Source organism: Neophocaena asiaeorientalis, unplaced genomic scaffold (genome assembly GCF_003031525.2).
Source record: "Neophocaena asiaeorientalis asiaeorientalis breed wild unplaced genomic scaffold, Neophocaena_asiaeorientalis_V1.1 scaffold443, whole genome shotgun sequence".
In the NCBI taxonomy this organism is placed as follows: domain Eukaryota; kingdom Metazoa; phylum Chordata; class Mammalia; order Artiodactyla; family Phocoenidae; genus Neophocaena; species Neophocaena asiaeorientalis.
In genome coordinates, this window is record NW_020171808.1 from 3,249,666 (window position 1) to 3,259,652 (window position 9,987).

A 9,987-nucleotide genomic window follows, 5' to 3' on the forward strand; every position below is an offset into this window, starting at 1 on the left:
ATGTAATATGCACGTACTGACTCAGTAATTCCTATTCTCCAGAATCTCCCCCAGAGAAAACACACATGAACCCAAAGAAACTACTACATGTATATTTCATGCAGAATTTTATATATAACAAAAAATTCCAAATAGACTAAGTGTCTACCAACAGAATAGCTAAACTGTTAAATCCATGTCATGAAGTATCACACAACAGTTTAAAGAGACCTTTACATACTAACTCAGAAAAATGTCTAAGACGTACCACTAAGTGAAAAAAGCAAGTTGCAGAAAGATACATACCCATGTTTTTAAAATGCCCATATAAATTTACTTTATTACTCTTATAGGTACATGTTAGTATATGCACAAAAAGGATTTATAGTAATACACACTAAACTGATGCTACCACCAACCTCTGGGGAGTGAGCGAAGGGGACAGGGGTCAGTGACAGATTATGACCTCTGCATATGACCTCATGCTGCTTACCATCTAGCTGCAAAATCATTTTATAACATATCTTTATCAGAGATCCACAACAATGCTACTCTGGCTTTAGAAGCTGACAGGAATCATTTAATTAACATACTAAAAATCCATTCAAGGGCTATGACAGCGTCTAAACAAAAATCCCTTTTGATCTAGTAAATTAATTAATTAATTAATTGATTCAGGTTAGCTCTAGGGCACAGAATTTCTGGGGTAAGGAATAATCTCTTCTTTCCCATAGGACCAACTTTAACTGCAATGTACTTTAAAGTAATTTTAACTTCCTTTGGGGATCTCATCCACTCCCATGATTTTAAATAATACCTCAATGTCCCAGAGTCCTTAATTTATCTCAATCAAGATGTTTCAAAGCCCCCAACTGCCTACTCCCTACATCTAGTTATTCAAGCACGCTCTTTCACTCTTTATCTGCCCCTCCTCCAGCCTCTGCCATTTGGGGATGTTATGTGTCTAGCTAGTCATACCAGAAGTCTGGAGGCCTTAATTTCTTCTCCATTCTTCACCTACACCCATGCCATCCCCAATTCCTATCCTACTTCCAAAATAAATCTTGAAACTGTCCACTTTTAACCATCTCTTCTGACACTCCTCTAGCCCTAGAAAGTCATCACCATTTTTCTGTTGGATTACTGACGTCACCTACTATATTCCCCAGACTATCTAAAGATCTTTTTAAAAATTAAATCAGACTACATCAATTGCTTCTTCCGTGGCTTTCCAGTCTACTTCCATTATAAGACTCCTGCCTGATCTGACCCTGCCTTCAGGACAGGCTCGGTTTCAGCACCACTCTTCCCACCTTGCTCATTAAGCTTCTGCTGAACTAATGCTACCACGTTACCCTCTATCATATAGAACTGAGACTTGTGACCTGCTCTAATACACTGATTAGTAGAATTCAAACACTGATCAGCTGAAGACTTTGGCAACATAAGGATAGGGAAGCAATGATCGAAAACGTTGACTGTTGATGACAATATATATGCAAAATTATTAGTATGATGAGCAGGAAAAAATCATCATGGAATTATGGGGGAACTTACACTTTCTATGTCACATACTTCTTTATTGCTTGATTGTAAGGGCACATTTTATCTTTATAACCAAAATATTAAGAACTGTCCTTTCTGATATGCATACAACTACTCATTTCTGTAGGTCACCGATTATGCTTCATTGTTTACAGTTATTCATTTACATGACTGTCTCCACAAACTGAACACTGAGAATCTACCTTAAAAAAAAAAAATCACATGTTACGCATTTCCTAATTGATTTCTTCTTTTTAAGGGTTTTAAAGCCCAGGCTTAGTTTGTAAGTTTGTATTTTGTTTCACATGCCAGCAAGAATCCCTGAAGATTTTGGAAAGTGAGTGATGTGATCAGACTGGGCTTTAGGGAAAATTAATCTGGCTGTAGACTGGAGAAAGAAATAGGATGAAAGTGCCTTGTAAATATAACTCCCACTTTCTAACAAAATGGACTAAGGTCAAAGTACAAAACAAAACAAGAGAGGGCTAAGTACCTTAGGAAATAAGGATACATAAAGGTCTCCATATTTAAATCTAATGAGGGGAAGTGAAGGAGATCATCAGAAGTATAAGATAATGTTAAGTTCAAAGTCCCAGAAGTCAACAGAGTTTCAAGGAATATAATAAATTTCAAATCTTACAGAATTAAGACCAAAAAAAGGCACCTAAGATTTGAAAATTAAGTCACTAGTGACCTCAAAACAGCAGATTTGGTATAGTGTTGAGAGTGCAAATCAGTGAGTTTCTTTGGAAAAGTACAGGAAAAGGAAGTTTGGGAAAGGTACAGAGATTCTGGAGGAGAGAGCATGTTAGCACACTTAAAAGACTAATGAAGGAGCCGTCAGAGAGAAGGCTGTGAACAGGAACATAATTCCTTCTATCGCATGAGCATTCACTGAGTTTACTGTCCCACTGGTGGCAACAAATTCATGATGTTTGCTCTATATAAACAGGGAAGAACTGTAGCTGCTGTTAACTGAGCACCTACTATTGGCCAATCACATTCTCTGTATTACTTTTAACCCACCTAACAGCAATCTCAAGAAAGCAGGCAGTACTATACTTACTTGTCATGAGTAAATTAAGGCTTAGAGGTTAAATGACTTACCAGAGACCACAAATTGGTAAATGGTGGAACAAAAATGGTTTTTAACGGTTTTACTGAGGCATAATTTATATAAAATAAAATTTATTTTAAGTGAAATTTGATAATTTTCAGCAAATTTCTTCCATGATCTCACCAAATTCAAAAGTTTAATAAAATCTGGATACGCCTCATATAAATACAGCAAAATCAGACTTACAACATAGGATGCTTTTTCAGATACTGTGTGGTAATTTTTATTTTTTTTAATGCAAAAGGAAATTAGGAAAGGCAAATGAACACTTAAGTCCAAGAGGAAGATAGGATGAAATGAAGACAACAAGGAAGAGTGGCAGTCAGGAGCCTGTGCCATGGAAGAAAAAGACCAACTTCAACACAAGCTTTGATGGGCAACAAAAACTGTTCGCAGATATAGAATGTAATGACTTCCTGGAAACAGGACTTCAGAGTATTAAAACAGACATACAAAAATAAACATAGAGAGTAAGACAATATTCATAGTAATAAAAGTTGTAAAGCTAAAACAAGTTTAATTTTAAAGCGACAAATTTATATAATTAAAACAAGAGCAAATTTTTCACTACTTCAAAACAAACAAACAGGACTTCCCTGGTGGCGTAGTGGTTAAGAATCGCCTGCCAATGCAGGGGACACAGATTCAATCCTGGTCCAGCGGAGCAACTAAGTCCGTGAGCCACAACTACTGAGCCCGCACGACACAACTACTGAAGCCCACACGCCTAGAGCCCGTACTCTGCAATGAAGAGTAGCCCCCACTCGCCCCAACTAGAGAAAACCCGCGTGCAGCAACGAAGACCCAGCGCAGCCAGAAATTAATTATTTTTAAAAAAAGAATTTAGGGAAAAAACAAACATGAACATACAAGAATTCAGATACCACATGAGGGCCAGAAATAATCAAAATAAACTAAAATAATTAAAATAGAACAAGCTTCAAAGAAAAAAATACCAATAGAAATCTAAAACAAAAAGACAAGATAAAAATTTCCTTTAACCTAAATTTTCACTTCCACAGAACTGGAAACAAAGTTCACTAATCTGATAATCATTGGGGCCACCCCAAATAGCACCAAAGAAACTGCTAACCAACATTAACAGAACACATCTTTTATGACTACCTGATATATAATAGTATACGATACACAATTTGTTGAATAAATGATTTCCACAGTACCCTGATTACCCTGAACTATTCTCAGTCTGGTCCAGCTCAATAGTCCAAGAAACACCACTCTTCCTAGGCAAAAGATATACCTCTTTGAAACAAATGATTATGAAACTGTTCCAGTATTACCAAGTTTCTTTAATGTTTTTAAGTTACAAAACCATAATTTCAGATTAAATTCTTACAATAAATAAAGGAACCTAGGCTACTACAGAAAAAGTAACATATACATGGCACTGCTATAAAGTAAAACAACTGAATAAGTTGTTTCATTGTATTAAGTCACATTTTATAAACTTTCTTCTGTCTGAAACCGCTAACTGCGCATCACAATTTTACTTAAAATGTTTACTTAAGGGCTTCCCTGGTGGCGCAGTGGTTGAGAATCTGCCTGCCAGTGCAGGGGACACGGGTTCAAGCCCTGGTCTGGGAAGATCCCACATGCTGTGGAGCAACTGGGCCTGTGAGCCACAACTACTGAGCCTGCGTGTCTGGAGCCTGTGCTCCGCAACAAGAGAGGCTGCGACAGTGAGAGGCCCGCGCACCGCGATGAAGAGTGGCCCCCGCTTGCCACAACTAGAGAAAGCCCTCGCACAGAAGCGAAGACCCAACACAGCCAAAAATAAATAAATAAATTTAAAAAAAAAAAAAAAAATGTTTACTTAAAAAGTATTTTTCTTTTTTTGGCCGTGCTGCACAGCATGTGGGGTCTTACCCCCATCAGGAATCATACCCACAGCCCCTGCAGTTGAAGCACGGAGTCTTAACCACTGGACCGCCAGGGAAGTCCTAAGTATTCTTCTTATCCAATCAAAATGTATACTTAGAAAAAAAATGTTTATTGCAAGAACTATAACAGATCCTTCCCAAAAATTTTAATGAGGCTGCAACAATTAATCCTATTCCTAGTAAATTTATCTTAAATCACAATTTAATATCAGAATCACACTAAAATATTTAATAATTTAAGGATAAAATACTTTAAATTCACAAAAACAAATCTGACCTTCAAATTCACTAGGAACATAGAGAGAAAAATATCTAGAACCCTCTGGGGAAGAGAAATCTGACCCCTGGCACCCTATTGATATTAAAGAGAATGGCTGAAATTCTCTAACAATAATTTGGTAACTCTTTAAGAAAGATAAAAACAAGATCACATTAATAACACAAATATGTGAAAGTCTGTTGTTTTTTTTTTAAAGCCAGGACTATCAAATATTTACCCTAATATCCAAAGTTTACTCTTAAATCATTTCTTGAAGTAGTAAACATTAACACTTATGGGACATTGATCAAATCAGTAAAAATAAAACCCCCAACAGTCATACCCTTCTTTCAAATTAAAGACCCCAAATTTTTCTTAAATTTTATTACTTGTAATTTTCAACGGACTGCTATGAAGTTAAAAATAAAATAGAACTAAGAACAAATCCCAAACTAGTCATGTGAGCAAGCAATTTAGCAAACCTCTCTACACATTTTAACTCTAGACTTTTCAATAGTTCACAAAAATTTATTCTGCAGTTTAAGTGCTTCAAGTGTTGTGCAAAACTTGATCCAATAGATTAATACATTTAAAAATACGCAATAAAACAACAGATATGCTCAAATGTGTTGTAATCCAACTTTTAACACACTTCAAGATGACCAACTTATCTTGTTACTAAGTTAAGTGTTTAGTGCTGGCCTTCATAATTCTCTTCTCATTACTATTTTAACAACAGAAACCTAAGATTACAAAAGTGACTTGTTTAAAAAACAGGTTACAGATATAAAAATTTACAATTCCAACTACGTAAAACAGTTTTCTTGCTGGTAAACAACCATAACAAAAAACTACAGTTGTTACCCAGAGCCCCATAGTTCAAAATTACTGATTTATCTAAAAGCAACTTTTCTCAGTGACAACTTTATGGTTCTTACATACTGGAGTTGTCCATAAGAACTCTGAGATTTCATTAGCTCAGAAGTCCTGTTCAATTCTAAAATCCCAATTCTATGCTCTGACAGGAACAGAAAAAAATTAACCAACTGAAATGAAAAAATGGAAAATGCAGGGAATCAACACAATCTCTCTGTGTACTTGTTTCCTAACTTAAAATGTCCTACATAAAATACTGTTAGATAATCCGACGGGAGAAAGCACTTGGGTTTAGGCTCATCTTGCATTGCCTAAAAAAAACATCTGCAAGTTGAATAAGCCAAAGTCCTCCTAGAGTAAGTGTTATTCAATATAATAATATGTGTGAATAATATTGTTAATGGGGCAGATAGACATGAATGCCTAGAAAAAGATATAAAATTTCTAATTATACCACACCTTTCGACAACAAAGACAGAGTTCCAGCGTTCATACACATTGTTTCCATCACAGTAATAACACAGCATCTGACTAAAGGTGAAGATTCATTTTGCCTCAAATGCATTAAGTTTAGGCACTTACGTACCTCAAACAAGGGCAACATACAATAAAACTTTTAAGGATATGAACACTGTTGTACAAAGATGGTACGTCAAGCTCCATATCCACACAAAAGTCTGAAACGTTCGTTGTCAGCATCTGTGGGTCATCTGAGTGATTCAGAGATGTCCCACCACATGAGGTACAAAACTCCAGCCCATGAGATTATATAAGCAGAACATGGAAAAGCAGGGACCACTCTCTTTCGCTCAACTGTTTAAAAGGACAGTGGGAAGAATACATACTCTTAAGGATGCATTAAAGAAAGGTACCATAAATATGTGAAGTATTTTTAAATATCAAAATACTTTTAAGTACATCTAAAAGCATCTAACTCACATTAAGTGTGCAACAAATTTATGTATAATAAAGAACTTTGATTTAATCAATGTCAATTTAAAACTGTCAGCTTATCTTCATCTTATTGTCTGGCACATTAAAGCACCATTAGTTGGTGTTCTTAAGTAAAAGAATTTTTAATTCTGAGCTAAATCATTAAGGAAAACAAGAACTACATCCCTTCAAAAACTGGGGGAGTCAGGGGGTAGCAGTTGAAAATCCATGTATAGGGAATTCTCTGGCGGTCCAGTAGTTATGACTCCAAGCTTCCACTGCAGGGGGCACAGGTTTGATCCCTCATGCACGGAAAGAGGAAGGAAGGAAGGAGGGAGGGAGGGAGGGAGGAAGAAAATCCATGTATAACTTATAGTTGGTCCTTCCTATTACTGAGTTCCTCCGTGACCGCAGATCCAACTGCCTGCAGATGGTGTAGTACTATTGAAAAAAATCTGGGTATAAGTGGACCAACAATTCAAACCCATGTAGTTCAAGGATCAACTGTATTAGAAAGAACCATGGTTTTCATTAGTATACATGTGTTGACATTACAGAAAAGTCCTGATTATACATTTTTTATGTCCTCATCTCCAAATGTTTACTTAACCAATCGACCTTTCCCCATCAACATCACAAATAAGAACAGAGAAAAAAACTTCAGAAAGGTAAATCTTTTGTGAAAATATGGGGTGATAAAATAAGCGCTGCCCATCTAGTTGAAAGATCTAATCCTTGATCCACTGTTTCTGAATGATCTAATGCCTGAAACGAGCTTTAAACTCATTACAGAAGTCATAGTCATTCAAGTTACAGTATTTAGGAAACAACTATAGATACTAAGTTGCAGACACACTGAAAAAAGAGAAAATATTATTTCTGTTTCAAACAGACCCTGTTAGTTTTAAGGCAGTCAAATAATCTAATTGATAACTGTGGTACTACTATTTTTTTAAAAGGTACTCAGTAAGTCAAACATTTCATATTTGTTTACCCACTGTTCTCCATGAAAACAATATACGCTGAGAAAATTGTAAGCTTCAATTTTTTTCAGTTTCAATTTCTAAATTTGTAAAGCAAGCATATTATATACTTTAAAACAGGACAACACATGGGACTTCCCTGGCAGTCCAGTGGTTAGGACTCCAAGCTGCCAATGCAGGGGGCATGGGTTCAATCCCTGGTGGGGGAACTAAGATCCCACATTCCACCCCCCACCCCCTCGTGGCCAAAAAATAAAACAAAATAAAATAAAATAAATAAATAATGTAAAAAAACAGGACAACACAGTTGCTGAGCTTAGGCCTGTAATCAAACCAGTTAAGTTCAAATCCTTGCTCTACCAAATACTACTACTACCTGGGTATCTGTCTATGCCTCTGTTTCCTCCTCTACGAATTAGGAATAAAAACACTAGGTTTTCACGAGGATTAAATTACTTAATACATGTTAAAAATTAGTCTGGACATGTGTTGATAATTATAGAATGTAAATGATAGGTACAAAGAGGTTCAATATACTATTATCACTCATAAATTCAAAGTTTTCATAGTTAACTTTTTAAAAAAGCTTAGCTTACTATTGTGCTGACATACAATAAGGGCTCAATACATGCTATTTTTATTACCCTGCAGGCTATTTGCCAAGAGTAAAGGAAATAATACATGAAAGTGCCCGGCACCTGCCTCAATTAGTGTTTGTTTCAACGAGTTGTCATCCTCACACCATCCTTCACAATCAGTATGTTCATCATCAATTATTTTTTGGCCCATTTGGGACTTAATATTGAAGCATGGGCTACTATACTCATGACTCACCTCTGACAGAGATCTGCAAGTTACAATACCAACTGTCAGGAGGCTCCAGAGACACAATTTTCTAGAATGCTAAAATTCACTGATATTTTGTAACTAATTTCAATTGATGGAAAATGACTCGTTATGTTTACCTTAGTGTCTCGCACATTCCAAGACTACCTTAAAACCAACAAACTGCAAGCAATAAACGATAACCCTCAGATAACACGTTCAAGAACAACTCGAGTGAAGACTAAGCATCCCAAAATATGGGGGACTAAGAGTAACTAGAGCAGCGGACTGGTCTCACCAGCACACTAGCTGGTAAACTAAGAGAACTGGAGGAGTGGACCTCATGCCCTTTCCTAAGCAAACATATCAAAGACATCTACCAATTCGCGAACCCCAAGAGTCAAAATCTGTGTTTTACGTCGTACACACAGAGTTAAATCCGTCTTTCTGTTCCTCCAACCCCTTCGATCAATTCTCCATTTAAAGGAAGAGAAAGTGTTAAAGATGGTTGCACACCGAGCATCGGAAACGCAACAACTTCACTTCCCGCCCTGGAACTCTAGAGGGCGCCAGCAATATGCCCTCCTTCCCCCACCCCTCCTCCCGGGTAACGTGAGCAGCTGCAGGAGCCCGTCGTCTGGTTGCTGAGGTTGGTATTGCAGCAGGAGAGATGTCTGCAGCGGTGCAAACAGCAGCGCCCACTCCCAGCTGCCTCACCAGCCATTACCCAGGCTGCGCCCCGGGGGCAGCTGCCACCCAGGGAAAAGCTCCTCCCCCTCAAAACAACGGAGAGGCTCCGGCCCGACAACCTGACAACGTCCTCTAAGAGCCTCAAATGAGGGGCAAAAGACTCACAATGGGGGTGTTTTCCTCCTCACGTTCTGCCAGGGATGCACCAGGTAGAGATGAAGGCAACTCCTGGTCCTGGGTAAGAGGAAAAATGAAAAATGGGTCAAGAACACCTAACCAGGTGGGAGAACCAAGCCCTTTCCACCAGGAGAAGACAGAGAAGGGAATAAGAGGTCAAGGAGGTTCGGACCTTCGATTATTGCTGCCCAGCCCGTGACCAACAACCCCCTCCTACGTAAAGTAGAGACAAACGACGTAAAATTTTTATTTGGGACCAAAACCCACGTGAAAGGCAAACCCTGGAGGGAGGAGGCGGAGGGCAGCAGGCCTGCTCCGGGAGGGGGAGGGGGAAGGGCGAGCGCAGCCTCGACGCCAGCGGGGAATCCTATCCCCCGAATCGGCCCACCCAGCGCCGTCCCCATCGCGCCCGCATCCACTCAGGGGCGGGGGGCGGCTCGCGTCAGCGCGGGGCGGAAACCCCCCGCATTTACCCCGAGCTCTTGCCCCGGGCCCGAGACTTGCCCCCCCGCAGTCGGCGACCGGCAGCGCTGCCTCCCCGTCCGCCATTAGAGACCCGGCCAAACAATACGTGCGGAGCCGAGCCGCGCGCGCGCCGGGGCCGGGGCGGCAGAGAAGGGGACCGGCGCGGGGTGCCCGAGCCCTCGCCGGCAAACTTGGGGACCTCGCGCCGCCGCCGAGAGGGTGCGAGGGCGGCCCCGA

At 39.3% G+C, this 9,987-nt stretch overlaps 1 protein-coding gene across 3 annotated transcripts in view; it reads right to left on the reverse strand.

Annotated features, from left to right (window-relative positions):
* ZMYM2 (zinc finger MYM-type containing 2) overlaps positions 1 to 9,458 on the reverse strand; it is an 87,657-nt gene extending 78,199 nt beyond the window's left edge. For 2 of the 3 annotated variants that reach the window (XM_024751180.1, XM_024751101.1), the window contains exon 1: positions 9,274 to 9,458. The gene's annotated coding sequence lies outside the window, so the exon portion shown is untranslated. The remainder of the gene's footprint in view (positions 1 to 9,273) is intronic. The other variant, XM_024751245.1, reaches the window with a different exon arrangement.
* Between the last annotated feature and the right edge of the window lie 529 nt (positions 9,459 to 9,987).